A 26,715-nucleotide genomic window follows, 5' to 3' on the forward strand; every position below is an offset into this window, starting at 1 on the left:
TCACCGGTTGTTGCTGAATGTCCTGGACCATTTTTTAGTTGTTGCTCTTCCGCTGTGAAGCACACATCGCTGTGTGTGACAGCAAGAGAGCAACAACTGAATGTGCAGGGAGCCGGCTTCTGCGGACGCTGGTAACCAAGGTAAATATCGGGTAACCAAGAAGCCCTTTCCCTGGTTACCCGATATTTACCTTCGTTACCAGTGTCCGCCGCTCTCATGCTGTCAGTGCCGGCTCCCTGCACACATAGCCAGACTACACATTGGGTACTTAACCCGATGTGTACTCTGGCTAGGAGTGCAGGGAGCCAGCGCTAAGCGGTGTGCACTGGTAACCAAGGTAAATATCGGGTTGGTTACTCGATATTTACCTTAGTTACCAAGCGCAGCATCGCTTCCATGCGTCGCTGCTGGCTGGGGGCTGGTCACTAGTTGCTGGTGAGATCTGCCTGTTTGACAGCTCACCAGCAAACCGTGTAGCTACGCTCCAGCGATCCCTGCCAGGTCAGGTTGCTGGGGGGATCGCTGGAGCGTTGCTTAGTGGTACCTTAAGTCCTTAAAGCCATTAAAACCTAGATAAATATGCAAATCATAAAATGTAAAGGCTGTTGACTCCTGTTGGAATTATTTTGATTGTATTGTACCTATTTTGGACTAAAAATATATATTTTTTTTCAACAGCACTATCTTGTTGGTGTGTACTATTGGATTTCTTGGTGAATGGGATGAGCAACCTGTAATATATGAAAATACATGCAGGCTCTTGAATAAAATGTGCTTTTTTAGTATAAATCTGGAAAAATTATACAAAGAAAGGTGAATGCAAAGATAAAAGGTAATTTTTGTTTTTTTGCCTTGAATGTTTATTATTATTCACTACACCCTCATTCTGAACTCAATATGTAGTGTAAATTACAATCAAAAACCTTTATTGAGGCTCTATCAACTGTTAAATAATATATTGTTGTATATGCCTTGTACTGTATTTAAAGCTTGAACCTCATTTGCAATTAAAGGTCATATTTATAAAGCCTACAACTATTTGCCTTTTTAACAACTGTCTACGAGGCGTTCTCATTTATTCAATATACAGCGCCCTGCACTGCATCCAGTTCCACCTAAAGGCATTGAGTAAGGCCGGGGCCACATGAGGATTACTGTGATCCTCACATGACACTCGGCTGACGCTGGCAGCAAAGCCGAAGCCAAGTGTCATGCGAGGCTCATCGCGACTGAGGTCCGATCGTTCGATCAAGACCACAGTTGCAGTGGTGGGGGCCAGCGCTGTAAAAGGGAGGGCCGGTGCTTAGGAGGGTAGGAATTTATCGCCCTCTCTCCTCCGTTGACGGCAATTGCAATTCTCGCACTGCACTTGCGTTACACAGGTGTAATGCTAGTGCAGTGTGATGTTTCTCTCGCCCTATAGACTTGAATGGGTGCGAGAGAAACAGGCTCGCATTATACCTGCAGCATGCTGCAACTGTTTTTTCTGTTCGATTATGGCTGAGAAAGTAATAGCTCATGGGAGCTGTCCCATAGAGTAATATTGGTCCAAGTGGAATGCAATTTTTTTATCGCATTCCACTTGCTCCATTTTTCTCGCTGTGAGTCCTAGGCCTTAAAGTTAAAGTTTACATCTTCTTCAGGATCGACAAAAATGAAAAAAAAAGAGAGGCGTGACGAGCAAGCAAGGGCAGCATTGCCTCTTTATATATTTACCAGAAGTGGGTAAGGGGGCTTACTCTGTAGATAGTCAACTAGAAATATGCCAGGCAAAGCAAATTGCCTGTTGGACCCTAAAACATACTGCATGCATACATGAACAGAAATTGATGTGTGACGCCCAAGCAGCAGTCGGACTGCTCGGAAGACACTTCTATGAAAAGGGGGATTATTTACAGGGGAGAATGTTCGTGACGCCACCTGCGGTGCACGGAAATAAGGAGTACCGCCACTGCCGTATGGGAGTGCCGGGGCAAATGGTGTGGGGCAGCCGTGATGGAGGTTCCCTCCGCAGGTAGAGAGGCCCCGGGACTCAGTGTAGAGAAAATGTAGGAATAGTCTATACTGATATAAGGCCGGCAGGGTGCTGGGGAGCCAGGGTACTCACTCAGGTGTGATGACGCATTCAGTGGACACAGACTCTGAGGTAAACCAAGTCTCTGGGTATCGTTGCCCTCGGTGACAGCCCGTCCGTTCGTCCATTTTAGTGATTCTGTGGTGGACTGGAGCCTTCCTCCATACACTGTGTACTCTGTGTGTCCCTAGCCCCGTTGGCTTGAAACCTCCGGGTCCCGTCCTCTTTTTACTGGGGACCTGCTCTTAGCAGCTGACATGTGGGATTTCTGTGGACTGCTCTGTGTGGGAAGTCTTATCCCTCCGCTGTGCTGACGCCGCTAATCTCTGAGCCATTGCAGATAACACGTGAAGCTACTATCCGCTGCAGGCTAATTGCCGGGTTGCGTGAAGCTAGCTCCCGACTTAGGGGTCTGTCCCCCCGCTGTGTGCTCGGCCCCCAGACCGGTTACTATGGATCAGATGGCTGACGGTCCTCTAGACCCGACCAGCCCTGTCCTCCATTTCCCTGCGACTGGGTCTCCATCTCCACAGGTTCAGGCCACCGTCTGCGACCCAGCCAGACTCTCGTCAGGGAGCTACTACTCCCTTGGTCCTCTATCTTTGACCGTTACTACAAACTGTCTAACTAACTCCTCCCATCAGCCTGTCTGACTCATAGGTGGGCGGTTCCTTTCCCAGCTGGAACCACGCCCCCGGTGTGCCTGACAAATGTGGTGTTTGGGTGACTAGGATTTGTGCTGTTGGTACAGAATCACTGTTGCGGACTCCGGAACCAAGAAGGGTGGGCCCTGCACCAAGGATAGAGAGGGGTGCAGTTCCCTGTGACACCCTGGACTTGTCCAGGGGCATCACATATACATGTTTAAAATTTCTGCATTTATAGAGGATTTGTTAAAAACAATTCTAAAGCATCTTTTATTAAAAATCTGTGTTGGGCCATTCCTCTGTTATTTCTCCTTTAAATAGTTAATAAATTGAGATTTGTTTTCTAACTAGTTATTGGTGCGTTCCCCCATGTAGGAATGGTGAGTTACCATGCATCACAATCTTGTATAGAGGGCATTATAATCATGCATACACCAAATTTTGCAATAAACCAATGTTTGTGAAAGGTTTGAAAATAGGTTAATCTTTTTTGCTCAGCAGCAAATCTGTAATCATATTGTTACCGTCACTTGCTCTTTGGTATAAGTTATTACTCACTACTGTTCTTTAAAAATAGTTTTTATTATGTTTTGGGTTATGAAAATACATAAAACATGAAATTAGATTACAAGATAATGAAGCTGCTACAATAAAACCTGTAATCCTAGCACAGAGGGAAAAGAGAACATAAATAAATGTAAGTCAATAAATCATGGAACGTCAAAATAACATCCAGCCTTTCTGTAATGACTATAGGAAATGAACCATTTTAATTGAAGTCTTCCTAGGATTTGGGACCAGTGTAAATGAAGCATTTTAAGTAATGATGATCAAAGAATATTTAAGGTCAAAATGAGACTTGACTGTGCTGAAGACCTTTCCTGGTTGTGCAGAATATTTTTAATTTCAGACCGTTATATTCACAACCTCTTTTTCGTATAGACTGTTCTAAAGGTCACTATATACATTACCTTCATTGGCCTACAGCCATCTTAGCCATCTTGGTCATACACTCGGTCAATCACTCCTCTATTCTTTTTGAGAAGGCCACTGCCAGACATGCCTGGCATAAACGTATCTGCAGGAGAACAAATTGATAGGCAATATGAAAATGGACATGCTCAATCATCATCTCTCCCAACAATCAGTTGGTCAGCACCTCATTCACATTAGAGTGTGAATCAAAATATTCGAACTAGTAATTAATCCAATGTGTATGGGGGGGCCTAAAAAGTGACTAAGTTAAAGGGTTATTTCCATCTCAGCAATGTCAATCTCCATGCAGATGCCACAATATGTCTGGGCTATGGTCACAGCTGAAATATAATATTCAAAAACCTTTAATGGTACTACTAGGACACAGCAGAGGAAGCTGAGTTAAAGTTATTTTAACTTCCATTTAAGATACAGTAAGTACTTATTGGACCTATCAGGTGTTGCCACTAGAATTTTTTAAGTATAGATTTTTTTTTTCTGTGACATGTTTGGATTATGTGTCTTTTTCAGTAAATTGGCTTTAATTTTAGTGTAAAGACTTGGTAGACAATGAATGAGAACCCTTGATGTTATGAGCTTGCATATTTTGGACAAAATATAAACTAATACCTCTTTTTTTTCATCTTTTCAAGATGCTACCAGGCCCTCTAATGCTGTTGGGGAAAGAAAGGTCCTAAGGCCACTTTACACGCTACGACATCGCTAGCAATTGCTAGCGATGTCGAGCACGAAAGTACCCGCCCCCATCGTACATGCGATATCGTGTGATCGCTGCCGTAGCGAACATTATTGCTACGGCAGCGTCACACGCACATACCTGCTCTGCGACGTTGCTGTGACCGGCGAATCGCCTCCTTTCTAAGGGGGTGGTTCGTTCAGCGTCAAAGCGATGTCACAGCAGCATCACCGAACCGCCGCCCAATAGAAGCGGAGGGGTGGAGATGAGCGGGACTTAACATCCCGCCCACCTCCTTCCTTCCTCATTGCGGCTGGCCGCATGTAAGGTGAGGTTTCTCGTTCCTGCGGTGTCACACATAGCTATATGTGCTGCTGTTGGAGCGACGAACTACTTTGTACACCGAGCAGCAGCGATATTCGAGAATAGGGGGGCATGTCACCGATGAGCGATTTTGACCGTTTTGCGACGATTCAAAATCGTTCATAGGTGTCACACGCAAAGACATTGCTAAAGCGACCGGATGTGCGTCACAAATTCCTTGACCCCAATGAGATTGCTTGAGCGATGTCGCAGCGTGTAAAGCGGCCTTTAGTCCTTGTGGCATGCACCTATATATTGCTGGATAGCTTACATGATCCAACAATTGTCACACATATGTAACGGGATTGGTAGAGTGAGTGAAGGGGGGGCCTCTGACGCTTACTCTCAAGCTAGGGAGGTACCCTGCGCTTACCCTCAACCCAGAATTACACTTGAAGGTAGCAACATCTGAGCCCCCAACCTTCCCTTATCTCCTCTCCTGGCTCAGATGGTAAAGTCCCCTACACAACTCCCCACCCAAGGGAACAGACCAGGGTGGAGATCTCAAAAGCTCCACCAACAAAAAACAAGAGAAACAGGGTAAAAACTAAAACACAAACACACCAATAACTCACACCAGGGAACTACCAAATTTGCACAGGGATGGGTAACTAAGTAATGGAGAAGGTAACATACAGTATACTTGCATACAACATGGCACAAAATAACCACAGGAGGAAAACAGACTCCTCACCACTCCAGGCCTAGCATCAGAATGAACTGAATAACCAGCACCCTTTGTAGGAAGCAGAGGGCCTTTATCCAGGCCAGAAGTGGTAAGCAGACAGCTGAGCGGAACCGAGAAGTCTGCTGCTGCAACAGAATAAGAAGTTAACCCCTAATGTGCTCAAGGAAAAAAAAAACACATTTAATTGTGTGGCTGAGCCTGTCAAAAACTCTCAGGCACAGAAGATCATGAGAACAATATGGACATGACCAATAGGCTGTTAACCAGCATGGTGCTCTACAGATATTTGTGTTGTTGACAAGTTATTTAAGCCCTATTTGTGTGCATTTACTAACCTGAGCAGTTGTCTCCCTCATGGATGATAGGCTTGTGTGCATCATTATTGGTAAATCAGTATGTAGATTCCAATAGAAAAAGTCACCTAATAGTTACCACAGAAGAGTTCCATAGAGCCATATATATGAGAAGAGTCAGCACAAAGTTTTAGTATGAATATACAGTAGATTGAGCTCAGGGAGGATAGGGATAATTTGGATGAAGAAATGGGAAGTGAATAGAGATGAGTGGATTGATCCAAGGAAGATCAAGTTCACGTAGAATTTCTTGAAATTCAGATTCATCTGTGTTCAAATATTTTAAGATTTGAGTAACATTTTGCCCCCCCATCCACCCCAAAAATTGCCCTGCATCATTTCTCACACTGCTGAAGGATCATAAGGCAGGTTATCATCATAGTGCATTGCTGCAAAGGCTTCCTCATGATGCCCTGTAGCTATGACATCTTAAGAATAATTATACCTTGAAGGTTGGTAGTTAGTACCTGATCAATCATCAATGGTTCCCAGTTTGTACAACAGAGTCATTATCCATCCTCATAAACAGTGGGTAAGGCTCTTTTTCCTGTAGAGTATAAACTTTTATGATCAGGAGGATCCTCTCTAACTCTTTTGCATGTAAAGTGTAACTGGGAGGGGCTGGTACAGTGGGAGGGGCTGGTACACTGCGAGGGGCTGGTACACTGGGGGGCTAGTACACTGGGGGGGCTGGTACACTGGGAAGGGCTGGTACATTGGGAGGGGCTGGCACACTGGGATGGGCTTTTACACTGGGAGAGGCTGGTACACTGGGAGGGGCTGGCATACTGGGAGGGGCTGGTACACTGGGAGAGGCTGGCACACTGGGAAGGACTGGTACACTGGGAGGGGATAGTACACTGGGAGGGGATGGCACACTGGGATGGGCTGGCACACTTTAGCACAAATGTCAAATCATAAATCACAAATGAGTTAGAAATTATTTCAGGGAAGAAGGACAAAAGCTTATGGCAAGGACCTTGAAGGTAGCTTCACCAGTGAGTGACAGAGTAGTGAGGTGAATAAGTTGTTCAGTAATTGGTGTAGGAAGATGGGATTTGGAGAACTGGACAGCAGTTTCTGTTGACTATAGGCTCTATTCTAGGAATTTGTGGTGTGGGTGCAAATATGCTGGTGGAAAGAATGACTATAAGGATGAAGTAGTGTTTAAACCAGGGAGAGGGAGAAGGGAAATTACTATATGGGAGGGAAAATAGTGTAGATAGTAACTTGGGCCCAAGTAATGAAAGCGAGGGTGGCTTGGGGGGATTAGTTAGAATAGTCAATGTACCAAGAAGCAATAGAGGTAGAGAAAAAGGCATAAAATGCATGTTGGTAGAAAATGACGACATTGTGGTGATAATGGATACATGGCTGGACAACAGTTTTGACCTGGTTGTTCATTTACAGGGCTATAGCCTGTTTAGGAATAACTCTTCAAATAAGTAAGGCTGGACAGGGGTGTATATATGTAAAATCCTCCCTATATTATCCAGCATAATATAAGTGAGGCCAATGGATATGTCAAGCCCCTACGGGAGGAAGATAAAAATATTAAAATACTGATAGAAGTTTGTTATAAGTCTCAAACTATAATAAAAGCTGCTGAAAAGGGGGGGAAAACAAAGGCGCAAATAGGGTTTTACCCGGTATTAACCGTGTAAGAATGTAGAAAGATACACTCACCTGGAGCGGTTGTGCCAGTCACAACCCCTTGTAAAGCATATGAGTGTCCGCGTGGTTCCAGCAGCAGCCCCGTGAAGACTTAGTGAAAAAATATATATATATATATACATATATAAGAGAATCGGGTTTTAGCCGCGCTAAGAAACCACTGTTGCCAGGATGTAGTTTATATTAAAAATCTCTTTCTTTATTACAGCATCCAACGCGTTTCAGAGACATAAACCGTCTCCTTCTTCAGGGAAAAAGAGAATCTCTTTTTCCCTGAAGAAGGAGACGGTTTATGTCTCTGAAACGCGTTGGATGCTGTAATAAAGAAAGAGATTTTTAATATAAACTACATCCTGGCAACAGTGGTTTCTTAGCGCGGCTAAAACCCGATTCTCTTATATATGTATATATATATATATATATTTTTTCACTATAATAAAAGCAGCAGAAAATATCCTCATAAAGCAAATAGATCACACAGCAAATCAAGGAGAAGTCATTATTATGTGGACTTTAACTACCCTGATATAAATTGGGGAGCAGAAACCTGCAGGTCCAGCAAAGGAAACAGGTTTTGACAGTAATGACCTGTGTGTATGGCAAATTAAAGTTTATTGACCAGTGTCATTCAGTTGGCAGCAAGGCAAATAAAATAATGAGATGCATTAAAAGAGGCTTAGTATGAGTATGACCAGGAAATAGATATTCCTCTATTCAAGTCCCTAGTCAGTCCATACTAAAAAAAACTGTGTACAATTTTGGGCTCCTGTACATAAGAAGGACAAGGCTGGAAAAAATTGGATGCAAAGAAGAGGAGTTTGGGTTTTCAATGGGACAGGTAGACTGCAATACCAAGACAAGTTATTAAACTGTAGGTTATTCAGTTGGGAAAAATGAAGGCTATCGGGTGACCCTATTGCAACATACCAATAGATATGAAGGGATAGTACAGAAATCTTTCCAATGATCTTTTTCAAGTTAGTCCTGCAAGGATGACAAGGGGTCATCCTCCATGTCTAGAGAAAAGAAGGTTGAACACAGATGGCAGTTCTTTACTGTGAGAGCAGTAAACCAGTGGAACTTTGCCACATAGTGCTGTTATGGTTGACGTGAAGTTTAAGGCGGGTCTGGATGCCTTTGTAGAAAAATATAATGTTAAAGGTTATGGGTACTAAATTTTGATAGGATGTTAATCCAAGCAACTAGATGTTGATTCAGGCAACTAGTCAGATTTCCATATCTGCATCAGGAAGAATTTTTCCCCAAATATGGACAATTAGAGGAAAATATAGCTTTTGCTCTTGACTCTTGATCACTATGTAAGGCTAGAGGTTGGACTCGATGGACTTATCTCTACCTTCATCCTTAAAACTATGAACCTATACATTAGTAAAATTCAGTGAAGCCAGCTGATTTGAATTTCTAAAGATCCGCTCATCTCTAGAAGACAGTCAAGTGTTGAGGAGAACTGATTCAGTGAAGCACTTCAATGCAGAGAATAAAGAAGCTGAAAAAGAGATGGTTTACAAGTTTTAAAGTCTTAATTTGCTGATGAGGTCATTGTCACCATCAGGAACATTTACTTAAGTGTTCACAGAAAAAAAAATATTTTTTTATGAATCTTTCCAGGAGGCCAACTCTTGGAAAACCATTTTTTTCCAGACTGGATTTCATATGACAGACCGTCAGTTCCAACGTATACCATGTGCAGTTTCCATTTTCTTTGAAACAGCTATAGAATGACAGCAGGAGGCCTGTGCTCTGTATCTCTGATAATCAGCAACTGAACTTCATTGCTCATCCACCATTCACCAAGGTCATAGTGCTGAATGTGCCTCTAGTAAGCATGCCTTCATAGAATCATGTGACTAAAATAGCAATCCTCCTGGAATACCAAAACAGGATTAGAAAATGTATGAAAATTGTTGGAAAGAATTATTTTGCTGCAGTAGTCTTTGTAAGTTCATTATCCCTCCTGGATTGACTGGATGGAGGAGGAGGGTTTTGATCTGTACTGAAGGAAAATAGGAGGGATTTAGGAGAAAACAAAAATGCAAGACCCAGTATTTGGGAATAATCAGACTCATCTTTTTCATCCAACTTGAAGTAAAGAATGGAGCCCAAAGGTATCATGACTTTCAGATTAAGTTGACTGCTGCTGAATATTTTTGGAGCAACCCTCTAAAAGTCAATAGACATTGTTAGACAGAGCTAAAAAAAACATTATTAATAGAAAACCCCTTTATTTAACTACAGATTAAAAAGAAAGTAAAAATGCAATAGCCTGTAATATATATGGGAATATACAGTATAGAAATATCCTTTTACTTATGTTGAAATGAAGAAGAAACTAGAAGAAGAAGAAGTAACTCGCTAAAAGTCAATAGACAATGTTTAACAGCACGAGAAACATTTTGAATGGGAGACCCTATAATTATCTATTCATGACGCATTGTAAGTATAAGATTTTGTATTAAGTTGAATAGAGCTGAGCAGAAATTCTAGACACACCCCATGGACAACTGTTCATTCTTACAAACTGTAAAATCCCTTAAATTTCTTACATTTTGTATTTTATTCTATTGATTAGACACTATGGCTTCCATTCACTGTTTGCGAGACTTGTGGCTTTATAAGTATTGATTTGTTTACTTCCTAGGCTGTGTGCCCCCTAATGAGGTTTTGATAAGTTTTTGTTGCTGCATAATTTTGCTGCATCAAAAATGCAGCTTCTCACAGTTCCAGTAAAGTGGATGGGATTTATAGAAATCTCATACCCACTGTGCTGCTTTTGTGCTCAGAGTAAACTGATCTGCTCTGTGTGTTTCATATCCGAAACATGTCAATTTCTCTTACTGACTTTTTTGAGCAGATTTTTCCTATAGATTTGAATTCCATGCCGGTAAAAAATGCATATGAATTTTTAATGCTTTTCTATTACAGAACTGCATCTAAATTGCATGTAATATTCACATATGTACAGTACAGACCAAAAGTTTGGACACAATTTCTCATCTCTAGAACAACTGTTAAAAGGAGACTTTGTGCAGCAGGCCTTCATGGTAAAATAGCTGCTAGGAAACCCCTCATAAGAACAGGCAACAAGCAGAAGAGACTTGTTTGGGCGAAAGAACACAAGGAATGGACATTGGACCAGTGGAAATATGTGCTTTGGTCTGATGAGTCCAAATTTGAGATCTTTGGATCCAACCACCATGTCTTTGTAGAAAAGGTGAACGGATGGACTCTACATGCCTGGTTCCCACTATGAAGCATGGAGGAGGAGGTGTGATGGTGTGGGGGTGCTTTGCTGGTGACACTGTTGAGGATTTATTCAAAATTGAAGGCATACAGAACCAACATGCCTACCACTGCATCTTGCAGCGGTGTGCTATTCCATCCGGTTTGCTTTTAGTTGGACCATCATTTATTTTTCAACAGAATAATGACCCCAAACACACCTCCAGGCTGTGTAAGGGCTATTTGACTAAGAAGGAGAGTGATGAGGTACTACGCCAGATGACCTGGTCTCCACAGTCACCAGACCTGAACCCAATCGAGATAGTTTGGGGTGAGCTAGACCGCACAGTGAAGGCAAAAGGGCCAACAAGTGCTGAGCATCTCTGGGAACTCCTTCAAGACTGTTGGAAGACCATTTCCGGTGACTACCTCTTGAAGCTCATCAAGAGAATGCCAAGAGTGTGCAAAGTAGTAATGAAAGCAAAAGGTGGCTACTTTGAAGAACCTAGAATAAAAGACATATTTTCAGTTGTTTCACAGTTTTTTAAGTATTTCATTACACATGTTTTAATTCACAGTATTGATGCCTTCAATGTGAATCTACAATTTTTAGAGTCATGAAAATAAAGAAAACTCTTTAAATGAGAAGGTGTGTCCAAACTTTTGGTCTGTGCTGTAAATCAATAAAGTTTTGTCAAATACCAGGAAGGATCAAAACAAAGCAGCTTTATTTAGAACATGACATACCAACAAAAGAAAAAAAAAACAGTGTCAGAAAAGTAACAGAACATGTAAAAAAATGCAAGCAAAAAACGCAAGTAACCTAAGTTACATAATAAGGGCAGAATTTCTGCAACACCAAAACTCACCAAAAGCTTAGGGAACGTAGCCATAGGCTTCAACAGTTTAAGGCCCCCGTCACACATCAGTGATTCTGGTACGTATGTTGCTGTTTCATATGTACCGGAATCACAAACATACGCAGACCCATTAAAATCAATGGGTCTGCACACACATCAGTGATTTCTCACTGACCGTGTTTCCATGCGGCTCAAACATGTGTCCATGTGCTCCGCACAGAGAGAAGTCTCTTTTTCTCTGGCATCACTGATGTCACATGGACCACACAGTGTGATCCATGTGACATGTACCAGAGAAAACATGTATCTTTGAAATACTCACCTTGTCAAGTGCTGCTTTCTTCAGCCACTGCTGTCTCCTGCTTCCAGGCCGACTAATTATGCTCATGCATATTAACTGCACCGAGAGCCAGAAGTAACAGCAGAGGGGAGACAGCAGCTGCCAGAGACAGGAGAGCTGGAGACATCAGCACCACGGAGAGCAGCGTCGGGGACAGGTGAGTATAGAAGTGCCTAATCTTTGTGTGCTATCACAGATAGCACACGGAAAACACACGTGTGTCAAAATCATGGCACACAGAGGGCCAAATGCGTCTTTAACACGTCAGTGTGTGTTTTTGACTGACGTTTGAAAGAAGCCTAAAAAGAACAGAACTTTTCTTATGGCCTCTGTTCAATCTCAACTTTTCTGACACTGCCCATGATCTCGGAAGACAGGCTGTAGCAATTACATTACAAATACACTGGGCTAATCGCTGTCGCGCCGTCTATCTTGGCATCACAGCTAAGCACAGTGATTGGAAAGTAAAGTCATAACATCACCGCTGCAGGCTGTCAATAAAAACTAGGGTCAGTTTTAGAGAGTTAGCGCTGGAGCAAGGGTCAGGGAGAAAAGTTTTATGTTACAGGGGGACTGGCGGATTAGGATAAGGTGGGGTATATCCCAATCGCCAGATGGTAAAGGAGCTGCTGGTGACCCTTAGGTCAGGCAAATCATACAGAGCTTGGTCGCTCTGAAATGATATGAAGCTGATCCAAGTTAGGCATCACTTGGACTAGGACTATTGTGAACCCTGTTCACACCACAGAGCCCACACACCCCAGACAGGAACTCCCCTGTTACCACCACAGGGGTTCTGGGGCTCACTGTCCGAGCACATAGAGAGCACACCAGGACAGTCAGCGCAGCAGCCGCAGCCCAGTTAACTCCACTGGGCTGCCCAAACAGGACTGAATGGTAGGACAGGAGTAGGAAAGCTGATCCTATGTGTTCTGAGCTGCGGGTGGCTTGGTGCGACAAGCACCAATCACCTAGCCCTGCCTGCCGCTCCTACAAAAAGGCTATATTCACAATGGGCTGTAAACATGAGCATATGCATGTGCTCAGAGCATATGTGAAGACCGCAAACCTCCATGCAGTCTCCACGCCCTTTTATCACCTAGGGTCTGACCCAAACCCAGTGTGAGGCACAATGGCACCTCTAGGGGCCAATAGTGGAATGCCACATCATCAGTGACGTCACCATAGGCCTATTCGGAACCGCCACGTGTCACTGATGACAGAATGGCAGCACCTCCCCAAACACCCTACCAGTCATCATCTGATGACCAATGGTGGGGTGCCAGGTCATAGAGGCGGGCCTCCGTGAGCCAGTCCGGAGTGGCCACATCATCTGGACACCTCATGCTATCCAGCCTATCAGGGCCTGCCACCTCATGGACATGCCCAGGGAAGTCCTTACAGGACTTAGCCTCTGATGCACTAAGTGCCTGATTATGCTCATTAGCCTGAACCACAGACTTCGACTCAGAAAGGAGACTATCAGCCTGAGCATGCTCAGTAGGCACAACACAGGACTTAGACACCAAACGAAGTCCAAGTACCTGTGTAAAGAGGCTTATCGCACAAAGTGTGGGAGCATGCTCAGTAGCCTGAACTAAGGACTTAGCCTCAGAAATGGCACTATCAGGCTGAGCATGCTCACCAGGCGAAACTCTGGACTCTGGCTGGGGCAAATCGGCATGCACCCTAGCCGCTTCTCCACACTTAGACATAGAGGAATAAGCAGAGAGCTGGACAACCCAAGCCATGACCAAAAATGGTGGCCGGCGCCTGGGCGTAGCAGGAACCGCAGCAAGCTGCTTGCGGTAACGGCTCCGCCGATTCGTAACATTTTATTTATTATTTTTAAACAGCAGAAGACTATAGAATATATAAAAATATGTAATGGAAAACCCCTTTAAAATGTTTTCAGAAAAACGCTTTTAATTTTGCTGTTTCTTTTTTTGGTGAAGGTAAACCTAATCCTGCAAAAAGTCATAGGTAACATAGCTGATATCTATGGAAGCACAAAAATAAATCTCTGAACTAACTACAAACGAGTACATAAAACCATATGAGGCATGACAGAATTAAAGTCTTTGAGTCAGAGACTCAGATATGGCAAACAGCCAGCTGTGCCACTGCCAGTTAGGCTCTGCACATTACCATGACAATTATATTGAGGGGAAATGATTTCATTCAAAGGGTACGGTCTGAATATTAAAAATTCCTTATAGAAAATAAAAGGCGCATAACCTCCCAATAGAAAAAGTGCAAACATGTTTAGTTTTATTTCAACATTGCACTCTAACAGATGTACTAGTAAGCAAAGGAAATTGATGAGTCCCAGTTTCATGTTGCACAGCCTTAACTGATTGGAGGACAGATTTACAACACATGTAAGAAACAATTAGACTCCACTGACAACAAAGCTGGAAATAAATTCTTCTAATGAGAGGAAAAAATATAAGGTAAAAATGATCGATGTCCACGCTTAAAACCTAATATCAGAAAACCCCTTGTTTCTGCGAATTGCACTCGGCAACAGATGGTGTTCAGATTAGGATCGCTTTTTGCTCTTTTTCTCACCATCCCTCGTTTATTTTATAGGTTGTTCTCCCATAGACTTAGATTTTTTTTCTTTACACTGGTGCTATTTATTGGCTGTCTGGTGATAATTTTAATTGTTTGGAAAGAGAGAAAAAAGGGGCAGAGTAGTTTGCAGAGATTAAACACTTTTCAAAAGTTTTTCAGGTCACTTTGTATTGAAACAAGTGCCACATGCAGTTTGTAACTGTCATTATTTTCCGGCAACTCGTATGTTATATGGAGATATTAAAAAAACACATTCCTTTACCGGTATCACATGTATTTAAGCTCGGCTTACATATTGCTTGGCCTGGGTAGAACAGTTTTTTTAAGTAAACAGCAAAAAATATATGAGTTATGCTTCGTACACCTTATGTTCAGATCAAGACAATGAATTGAGCCACTAAGGTTTTTGGATAGTATGTCACTTTTCTATTTTGCAGTGTATTTTACCTAAGACAGCTGATCATGTAGTTAAAGAAGATAACCACAAATGTTATTCCACGCTATTGCCAAAGTGTGTCAGTTTGCAGTATACAAATGACATACAGTACTTCCAAAATTAATGCTTGGATCTGCTCAATAGAGGGATCGAATTCTTTCTCATGTTATTCAAACTAAGGTTAAAGCGCAAGGTGAGGGACTTTTAGATTAGGTATTTTTCTAAATTGAAATACTTTCCACAATGGATGATATTACAAGAATAGATTATGGGATTTGCAGTCCAATAGTTCATCATAATGGAGAATCCTATCTGTTCTGGAGATGGAAGTGCCCCCTTACCTCTTAGGCACTTGTGCAACTCCTCAGGTTGTACCAATGATATGTCCATCCCTATAGGTATGGAAAGGATGGTATTATTCAAAGGCCTAGCCACTCAATTTAAATCTCTGCATTATCACCCATTAGCTTCTTTTCTAGATATAACACACTGTGCAAGCATTTAAACAGCACCTGGTCAAAAGTTGCCAGTGTTTGCTCTAATTTGACTCATTTTATTAGCTGTTTTTTTTTTTCTTTAATCCACAATATGGTTTTATAAATATGGCCTTTTCATTTAATGCTATTTTTTATAGTCCTGACTTGTGATTAGCAAGCGTGCTTGCCACTGCTTGATACTTAATTGTATATGGGGGCACTCGAGCAAGCTCGATACTCAATAAAAATAGTAGGTGCTCGAGCGCTATGCTCACGTCCCTGCCCCACATGTTTTGCAGCTGTGAGACAGCCAATAAACATGCGTGGATTGCATTATATACATGGAAATGCCGTAACCATGTTGTCTATTGGCATCACTGTGATTAGCCAGCCACATCGCGTCTTGCTCCTCTGGAGCAGTTCTTGCAGAGTTGATCTAAGAGGGAGAGCTTAGATTAGAGCAGACATACAGGCAATGTTTTATTGCTATTGCAGTACATTGTATATTGTACACTTGCACTCTTTAATGAATTTTATATGGCACTAAAGGGTGTATTTACCTATGCTTAACCTAACAAATAATTTAAAAAAATGGCATGGGGTCCTTCCTATTTTTGATAACTAAGCTAAAGCCACAGGTTCACATTATCAGGCTGTGAAGGTCCATTTATATTGGACCCTTCCCAGCTTAACAATCTTAGCCAGCAGCTACCCCAAAATTATTAGATGCACCAATTCTGGCACTTTGCCCAGCTCATCCTGATTGCCATTGTGCAGTGGAAAACAGGTAATCGTTTATGGGGTTGATGTCAGCTGTGTAATGTCAGCTGGCATCAAGCCTTGGTGTTAGTAATGGAGAGGTATCTATCAGACACCCTCATTACTAACCCTGTGATCCATAAAGAAAAACACACAAACAAAGTTTATTTGAATTAAGACTCCCTCACACTATTTCTCATTTGCCAATTTATTATCAAAAATGTTCCAACAAAGTTCTCTCATAGTCCATGTTCCCCAAATGCAGCTCTGGTGATTGTGAATAGCTGTAAAGTACAGACATTCACAGGTGCTGGGTAATGACGATAACACTCATCAGCATGGCAGGGTCTTGCTGAGTGTAGCGTTGAGCCGGTGGCTCTGATGAGCATTGTCGACACCGGCAGGCGCCTGTGAATAGCTGTAATTTACTATTATTCACAGTCACTAGATCTGTATTCAGGAAAGTAGACTACGACGGAATTCATGGGAAGATTTTTGATACATTGGTGAATGAGGAATAGTGTTGAGTAGTCTTTATTGAAATTAACTTGTTTTTCCTGTGTGTGGTTTTTCCTTGGATTACTTGGTTAGTAATGGGGTTGTCTGATAGCCACCTATCCATTATTAGTCCCTGGCCTAGATGCCAGCTCACATTACACAGCTAACATCATCCCCCAAAAATATTACCCCAATTACAACCACACTCGAGTAATCAGGAAGAGCCCGGGAAAGGGCCAGAACTAGTGCATATAATGTGATTCACCAATTCTGGGGTGGCGGTGGGCTTGTACATTTAGGCTGGAGAGGGCAAAATAACCATGGACCTTCCCAGCCTGATAATACCAGCCTGTCTGCTTTATCTTGGCTGGTTATTAAAAATAGAGGTGATCCCACATCCTTTTTTAAAACTATTTATTTAGTTCCCAGCAGCGACTTGTGAGTCAGAGACACATCCAGGTGTCTTCCCTATTCTGTTCCTATTCCACTTGAGCTCTGTTTCCATCCATTACAGTTTATTTCCTGCCCCCCCTAGACCTCCTGGGAGGGTCTTCTGGAAAAAAGCTCCAGTTTCCCGCTGACTTCCATTATACTCGGTACTCAAGTCGAGCCCATATGAGAATCCGACTTACTCAATTTGAGTACTTATCACTACAACATTTCAACACTCATTGATCCCTAGTCTTTCCCAACAGTGACTATGCTCAAAGGGTAATATAGTATAGCAGCCTAAAGACACTTCTACAGTGAATACCCTTTTGGTCAGGACCATAAAATTAGCATCATGTAAAAAGAATCCATATATCAGGAACCAGATGGTAAATTTAAAAAAAAATCTTCAAAAATAAAATACTCAGGGAAGAAGCAGCAATTATAAAGACAAGACCAAAAGATGTTTAATTTTGACTTGGCGACAAGTATTCTTTAAACCTTAAAATTACATTTCTTTTTGTTTTACTTTAATTGATAATTTAAATACATTTTCACCTTTGTTCACATTATAAATTATTTTTTGTTTTATTTTTTAATATTATAATTAATATATATATACATATATATATATATATATATATATATTAAAATGTTTGCATTTTTTATACTTTTCAGGTAAATTGATTTTTCTGATAATTTATTTGATAAATACTTTTTGACTATTATATTAATGCAAGTAAAGTAGATGTAGGATTTCACCTTTTTAAAGCTCGATATGTAAACTTTATTGTATAATTATAGTCACTATAAAAAAACAATTATGGTGTGGTTTTTCTGATAATTCTTAGTTTGTGCTTTTCCTTTGGAATTCTTCTTATGAGTGCCTTTGACAACTGGTGCTAGTTAGAATTGTGCACCTACACTGACATTCTCCAATCATTGCTGTGAGTTTCCAACAGTACAAAGAGAATGCTTTTACAAGATGACTGCTAACACCTATTATTCATCAATTAATTCATAAGGGATTGACACAATGTAGATTTCTATGAAAAGATGTTCCAGGATTATTTCAGAAGAAATGTAAGGATTTAAAGTTAATTCTTAAAAAAAAGATTATTTGTTGTAATTTTGTGATAGATTAATTTTAAAACCTCAAACAAGTATGTGTTGTTATTTTGCTATGCAGTATCAAAAATTTGAATATTGAAAATGTTAAATTATTTCTATCGGTCTTTCCAGAATTGTTGAAATGCTAACAAATTAATCATAGAATTTTTGACACTGTGATAGTTGTCCTCGAATAATATAGTTTTCCAGGCTTTTTTTGCAGCGTGATAAAAAGTGGAATAAACTGCTATAATTAGTTATCAATTAACAGTCAAACAATGCAGAAAGATGAAAATCACATCAAAGTCACATTAGTACGGGAAGTGCCCTGCTATGAAAACAAATCCATCCATTGTTCTAATCAAATAGAAAGAAAGGGCGGCATATGAGCAAGGACCAGCTTGTGTATACCTGATTGTTCAGGCAGTGCTTCACCAGATTGGTGTCAGCTGGGTTTGGCCTTAAGGTTGCAGTCCCCTGAGGCACTACAAATGGAAACTGCTTAACACAGACACACAAAAGAAATGAGCCACTAAAGCAGCAGGTGGCCTTACTGAGGTAATCAGGATCACATTCAGCTGAAAAGCAGTCTCAATTTCCAAACTAGTGTCTGTTGAGGGGCCTTCTATGCCTTTCTAATGCTACAGGGAACACGTGGGATACATTGACTGCTCTAATTGTCCTCGCTCGTTCACAGCTGAATGAATTATATGTTGCCACTTCAGAATAAAGCAAACACCTATCACAACAAGCATGTCATTAGTGTGCAAATGTTAGCTGCTCTGCCGAGCCGTCTGTGGATACTTTATTGTTTCTTCTAAAATGGATTACAGGAGGATGAGAGGGTTTTTTTTGTTTTGTTTATATAACTGTTACGTTATGTCTCGATTTGTAACATGACCCTTAAAATGTAGAAATAGATAGAGTTAGAAGCATATTTTGCAATTTTTAGTATTCTATGATTCTATTGCTAGGAAAAAATAACTAATTTTAGCAATATAAACACTACAAAATATACTACAAAGTTATAAAACAGCATAATAAAATGATGAAATAGCTTAAAAATCTTGTCTGAAAGCTGGCCATAGACAGTCGCTTATTGTGATAGGATGGACAGACAATCTAACATGTATAGGGACCAGAATACAATCGCCTGAGGCCTATTGTCAGGGGACACATATATTGGTAGAGTTCGATTTTGTCTTGTCTGATCTTATTGTAAAGACAAGAAGTGTCTGGTGATACTTATCTCCATAGACTGAATTCTCATCTGAGATTCTTATGGTTGATAATTACATTATCTATATGGTCAGCTTAAGACCTCCTATGGTGTCAACCCATATGAAAAAACTGGCTGCTCTTTTTGAAATGTAAATGAGTTTCAGTTGGAAAAATGTCCAATAGTAAGAATGAAACACGGAAACATCATTCTCCGAAGATATATTAGTGCCCCTATATTTTCAGGTTAAATTATAATATATAAAAATTGGTTAATAAGATAATTCCGTAATTCAATGCCATGGAACAACATATCTTAATATCATGGCAGACTCAAGAACAGTTTGATTTGCAGAGAGTAAGTGCAGCATCTTCATGTTGGTGTGACTTATTTCAAATCTGTATACTGGTTATAAACTGTGCGGACTGCAAAAAGACATTATGTACGTTGTCCAGACATTACAAGGCCATCTCCAGGAAATACTGCCGTTAGGGAAATGTTTTATATTTGAATACAATTAGGGATGTTCGAATACCTCAAATATTCAGCTTCGCAAATATTTTTCGAATACCTCCCCGCTATTCGACTATTCGATGCGCAATGTAAGTCTATGGGAAGCCCGAATAGTTGTTTCCCATAGACTAACATTGCGCATCGAATATTCGCAAATAGTCATATAGCGGCGAAGTATTCGGAAAATATTCACGAAACCGAATAATCGAAGTATTTGATTATCCCTGATTACAATCCAATTGTTTTGGACTAGTAGAAGACAAGGTTTAACATTATTTCATACAATATTTTTAATCTTCAACTATTGAAAATCTGTTATTAGTTTCCCTCAAATATTTCAGTCAAAACTGATTTAAGATGAAACTTTTAGTTCCCAATTCAATATTGTAATTTGCTTCTGCTTTTGTCTAGTATTTGCGCGTAATTGTTTTTGCAGTTTGCTCCTTTATAAATGTATATTTAACATGTTACCTGTTTTTTTTTTATATTCCAAATTTTGGGCAGAGTTTAAGATTTCCAGATGTTTTATCAATTGTGACTTTACAAACAGGAAAAATTTGGTGCAGATATACTCCAATCCCCTACTGGAGTGATTTTAAGTATGCCAGTTTTCAGGCCCAAATTGTGCGCCATTTTTTACTTTATCCAAAATTCATGGACTGCATGTGCTATTTTTAAGAATATGCAAATTGTCAGGGAGGAAGGAAATGAACTCTAGTACTACCTATTGGATGAGGCAATCTTAAAAGTCAAAAGTTATCCATTAACAAGCCTTGACTTTTGACTTTTAGGATTGCTACTTTCAATAGGTGGCACTAGAGTTTGTTTCCTTCCTCTTTGAAGAATATTTCCCAGAAGAGCATTGCAGATATACGTCTCCCCACTGGCAGCCAGATTGGTTTGTCAGTCTCTGCAAGGAGAGATGTTTTCCCATTAGAGCCCATTATAGTTTCTCATGCAGCCAGATCAGGTCTCATACTTTGCACTGACAAGGGGCAATCACCCCGAAACACCGTGTCTGAAAATTGAGGTTCTGATCTGGCATAAATCCTAGGTCATATGAAAAAGCTTGTTAATTGGCCACTTTTGACCTTTCCTCCTTGAAGACACAATTTGCACGTTTTCCAGAGGAGCATTGCAGCTATACGTCTCCGCTGTGGCAGCCAGATTGGTTTGTCGGTCTCCGCAAGGAGAAAAGTTATTCCCTTAGATACCATGTTTAAGAATGTGGCACAAAAAAGGGCAAAACATTCCTCAAATATAAAAAGAAAAGCGACTTAAATAAAAATACAAATGATGAATTGGGGGCCTAAATTTTTACTGCTCATGCATATGTTCATTAAAAAGTTTATTTTTGTGCAGAGCTGTATAAAGAAATGGGGGGTCTGGAGTTTTTAGCTGATGATTCCCTGCAAATTTGAAGCTCAGTATGTATGACTGTATTCTCAGATATTAGCATTGCTAAAGAAAAAAAACAGGCGCCTACAGGAACCCATACAATGACACTGTGTCCTTCTTTACAGTTCTTTATGCTCATGTACATTAAATCAAAGTCCACTTGAAATGACATGATATGCCAATAGATTAGTGATGAGTGAGTATGCTTATTACTACTCGGTACTCGCACAAGTATCACTGTACTCGGGCTACTCGGCGGGTACTGAATAATTTCGCGATACTCGTGCTGTACTCGTGGTCTTCATCCCTGCATGTTGGTGCTCTTTTGAGAGCCAGCCCTCATGCAGGGATTGGCTGGCAGACCACTGCAATGCCACAGCCCTGTTAGTTGTGGAATTGCAGTGATTGGCCGGCCTGCACACCGTGACCGAGCCTTTATACCGGCGGGCGCGCTGTGCTCTGCACACAGCCATCTCATATTCCCTGCTTTTCCCGCCCACAGGCGCCTATGATTGGTTGCAGTGAGACACGCCCCCACGCTGAGTGACAGGTGTCTCACTGCACCCAATCACAGCAGCCGGTGGGCGTGTCTATACTGTGCAGTAAAATAAATAAATAAATAATTAAAAAAAACGGCGTGCGGTCCCCCCCAATTTTAGTACCAGCCAGATAAAGCCATACAGCTGAAGGCTGGTATTCTCAGGATGGGGAGCCCCACGTTATGGGGAGCCCCCCAGCCTAACAATATCAGTCAGCAGCCGCCCAGAATTGCCGCAAACATTATATGCAACAGTTCTGGGACTGTACCCGACTCTTCCCGATTTACCCTAGTGCGTTGGCAAATCGGGGTAATAAGGAGTTAATAGCAGCCCATAGCTGCCACTAAATCCTAGATTAATCATGTCAGGCGTCTCCCCGAGAAACCTTCCATGATTAATCTGTAAATTACAGTTAAAAAACACACACACCCGAAAAATCCTTTATTAGAAATAAAAAACAATAACAAAGTCCCTCATCACCAATTTATTAACCCCGACAAACCCTCCATGTCCGGCGTAATCCACGGACCTCCAGCGTCGCGTCCAGCTCTGCTGCATTCAGGTGACAGGAGCTGCAGAATACACCGCCGCTCCGGTCAGCTTCACACAGCAACTGAGGTGAGTAGCGCGATCAGCTGCTGTCAATCAGGTAACTCACGGCCACCGCTGGATCCAGCGGTGGCCACGATTAACCTCAGTGACAGCTCAGCTGATCGCGATACTCACCTCAGTTGCTGCATGGAGCTGACCGGAGCGGCGGTGATTAGTGCGATCAGCTGAGCTGTCACTGAGGTTACCCGCGGCCACCGCTGCATCCACCGCTGGATTCAGGTATCCTCAGTGACAGCTCAGCTGATCGCGCAGCTGTCTTCAGTTGCTGTGTGAAGCTGACCGGAGCGGCGGTGTCTTCTGCTGCTCCTGTCACCTTCATGCAGCGCAGCTGGATGCGACGCTGGAGGACTGTGGAGTACGCCGGACATGGAGGGTTTGTCGGGGGTAATATATTGGTGATGAGGGACTTTGTTAGTGTTTTTTATTTCTAATAAAGGATTTTTCGGGTGTGTGTGTTTTTTAACTGTAATTTACAGATTAATCATGGAAGGAATCTCGGGGAGACGCCTGACATGAATAATCTAGGATTTAGTGGCAGCTATGGGCTGCCAATAACTCCTTATTACCCCGATTTGCCAATGCACTAGGGTAAATCAGGAAGAGCCGGGTACAGTCCCTGAACTGTCGCATGTAATGTATGCGGCAATTATGGGCGGCTGCTGACTGATATTGTTAGGCTGGGGGGCTCCCCATAACGTGGAGCTCCCCATCCTGAGAATACCAGCCTTCAGCCGTATGGCTTTATCTGGCTGGTATTAAAATTGGGGGGACCGCACGCCGTTTTTTTCAATTATTTAATTATTTGTTTCACTGCACAGTATAGACACGCCCACCGGCTGCTGTGATTGGGTGCAGTGAGACACCTGTCACTCAGCGTGGGGGCGTGTCTCACTGCAACCAATAATAGGCGCCGAAAAGCAGGAAAGCAGGGAATACGAGATTGTTTAATGAGCAGCCGGCTTTTTCAAAAGAGGAAAAGCCGCCGGAGTTTAGTGAACAGCAGTGCAGCACCGCGGCAGTGATCGGGGAACGGTAAGTAAGAGAGAGGGGGGAGAATGACGGACAGACTGTGAGAGGGGGACAGACAAGACAGAGAGAGACAGACAGAGCGAGACCGACCGACGGGAAATAGAATGAAAAAAAAAATGACCGACATCGCTAGTAAAAAGCACAAAACGTGCGTTTTGTACATCGGAGTGCCACACAATGTTTTACGTAAAATCTTTCATGTATTAATCTCAAAAAGTAACATACACCAGTTCTATCTCACTATTGGGTATGTGCCCTTAACATTTCCGCCATGAAAATTCATTTTGGTGTCATTTTGGAAGGTTTTCTGGTGAGTCCGTAAAAATGGCGTAAAACTCGGACAAAATTGTTCACAGCTGTGACTTTTGAGTGATAAATGCTTCAAGGGGTCTTCCCCATGCTGTTGCCATGTCATTTGAGCACTCTTCTGAGACTTTTGTGACATTTTTAGGGTTTCTACATGCTGCCGGGGGTCATTTCAGAAAAATACTCGGGTCTCCCATAGGATAACATTGGGCTCGGTGCTCGGGCCGAGTACACGAGTATCTTGGGATGCTCGGCCCGAGCCTCGAGCACCCGAGCTTTTTAGTACTCGCTCATCACTACAATAGATCCATCAAGATCTTTTTTGAATTTTAGATTTTTCCAGTTCTAATTGTAAAATTAAAGCATATTAAGCAATGCAGTTTCATTCTGGATTCTCTACATCTTGAGAATTGTTTTTATATTTGCAGTGCTGTTCAAAGGTTTTAGTCACGTAAGAAAGGGGAATAGTAAGAATGCTTTCAAATATGGAAGTCTCAATAGTTTATTGTATCAGTTAACAAAATGCAAAGTGAATGAATAGAATAAAACTAAATCAAATCAATATCTGGTGTGACCACGCTTTAATTTCAAAACAGCAAAGCTCTATTCTTGCAGATACACTTACACACTGTTTTTGAGGGAACTTAGCAGAGAGACTGTTCAAATCATGTTTGAAAACTAACCACAGATCTGTGAATACAGGCTTGCGCATAACCTTCTATCTGGTCATATAATCCCACAGACTTAATGATATTGAGATATGGCCTCTGCACATATTATTATTTCCTCAACATCGAAATGCAAAATCAAGAAGAAAATGCTGTAGCGTAATGAAAGTATGCAAATGTTGAAAAAACCTGAACATAAGTTTCAAAACATCTTGATTTATTCAGTATTGAGTATGAGACCCATGGGCAGAAATACTCAAACTTACACACCTTGGCATGCTATCACTAAGGTTATTAATGGTTGTCTAAGGAATAGTCTATAAGCTTGTATTCACACAATTGTATGGCATCTGATGCGAGTGCATCAGATGCGACATGCTAATCACCCTCAGGTCCCAGTGTGCTGCCAGCATAAGCCGAGTGTCATGCAACTGTGATCCGATCCTGCGATTGGATAACAGTTGCAGAGGAGAGGGCAGGAGCTGTGAAGGAGAGGGAGGGATTAATCTCCTCCATTGTCAGCTGATGCGATTATGGCACAGTACTTGGATGTCATCCGAGTACAGTCCAATGTTTCACTCGCACCCATAGACTTGTATGGGTACTAGTGACACATCTCTTGCTGACAATCGCAGCATGCTGCAACTTTTTGCTCTTCTAGAATATGGATGAGAATAAAAGCTGACTATTTGCTTTGACTCATTGAATAACATTGGTCCGATTGCAGTGTAAGATTTTCTCGCATTGCACTCATCCGAATCATACACTCGTGTAAGGGTTCCCTAATACTAGTCATCACACCAGGACAAATGTTACTTGTGCCGCTATGAGTACTTTCATGGCCTAACAATGCTTTCATGGCCTGCAGCATGTTCAGATTTGTCTCCCATAGAGCACATCTGGAACATCATTAGTCGGAAATTGCAAAAGCAGCTGCCAGCAGCAGACCTTGATGATTTGTGTGCCCTTATGCACATAATGCACATATCAGCATAGCAGAAAATTCCCCAAAAACTCTTAATAACCTCACTAATAGCATACCAAGTTGTGTAAGTGCGTTAGTGTCTGTGTATGGGCTTATAATACTAAATAGTTTAGATGTTTTGAAAATTTTGATTCAAATTTTCATCACTTGCATATCATCAACATGACTATCAATCCTTCATGTATATTCCACTACTGTAATCAGAATTCACTACACCTTTAAACAGAAATAACCTCATGATATGAAACATTTGCATGGTTATAAATACCACAGGAATATCACAGCATACCACTAATGCTTCCTACCTTTTTCCTTCTGCCTCAACCCAACATAAATCAAATTCTAATAATCTGCACAGCTATTTTTAAGTATAAGTCACTTTAAATAAAGTTTAGAGGCAGTAAATCAATATATAAATGAATTATATAGTATTAATTTGTACTGTTCAAAAATAGCAATATTCACATTTAAAGTCATCCTTAATGTGTTCAGGAAACCACTCATTGGAAATGTTCCGGCTTCAATGTCAACCAGCGCAATACTATTTGACAGCAAGCAAGCTACAGTGTGTTAGCTGCAAGGATATTACCAGCTTGCCTTATACAAGGAAAGAATAGTTCTTTCATTTGAACTTTGAATGGTAAGTCATTATAGTTCTGTTCTAGTTGCATACAACCTCAATGCTAGATACAAAGTACAATAAACCATATTAAGGTATGCCCACAATTGAAAATGATTTCTGTTTAGATTTAAATAAAAGATGCAAACAAATTGTGAAATGTTGTGAATATACATAGAATTATTTTCTTTAATGAGAACGTAAACTCTGCTCACCATACAAATCATGATTAAAGTGGTTGTCAGTCTCTGAAATTCATTTTTAGGCAATTATGGTTTTAAAGTGTTTTATAAGAAGAATACTGACCTTCCAGTCAAATTCGGAAGCAATGTCTACTCCATTCAGAAGTCAACATGACTGCTGCAGCCTGTGATTAGCTGCAGTGGTCAGGTGACTAGACAAGTGCTTCATCAGAGAAATATCCAATGATGTGCTCTTCTAGTCTCCTGATTGATGAAGCCATTCTCAGGCTTCAAAGTTTCTGCTAACTTCCAGACCTCCAAGGATGACTGTGCTTTATCCGTGTGGGTGAGTGGGAAGAAATTGTGCGACTTTATTTTTCCTGATATATTTTTTATAATTTATTTCCTTGCTTGAAAACCACATGAAAATGTTATAAATGTTGAAACCA

This window comes from Anomaloglossus baeobatrachus, chromosome 2 (genome assembly GCF_048569485.1).
Source record: "Anomaloglossus baeobatrachus isolate aAnoBae1 chromosome 2, aAnoBae1.hap1, whole genome shotgun sequence".
In the NCBI taxonomy this organism is placed as follows: Eukaryota; Metazoa; Chordata; class Amphibia; order Anura; family Aromobatidae; genus Anomaloglossus; species Anomaloglossus baeobatrachus.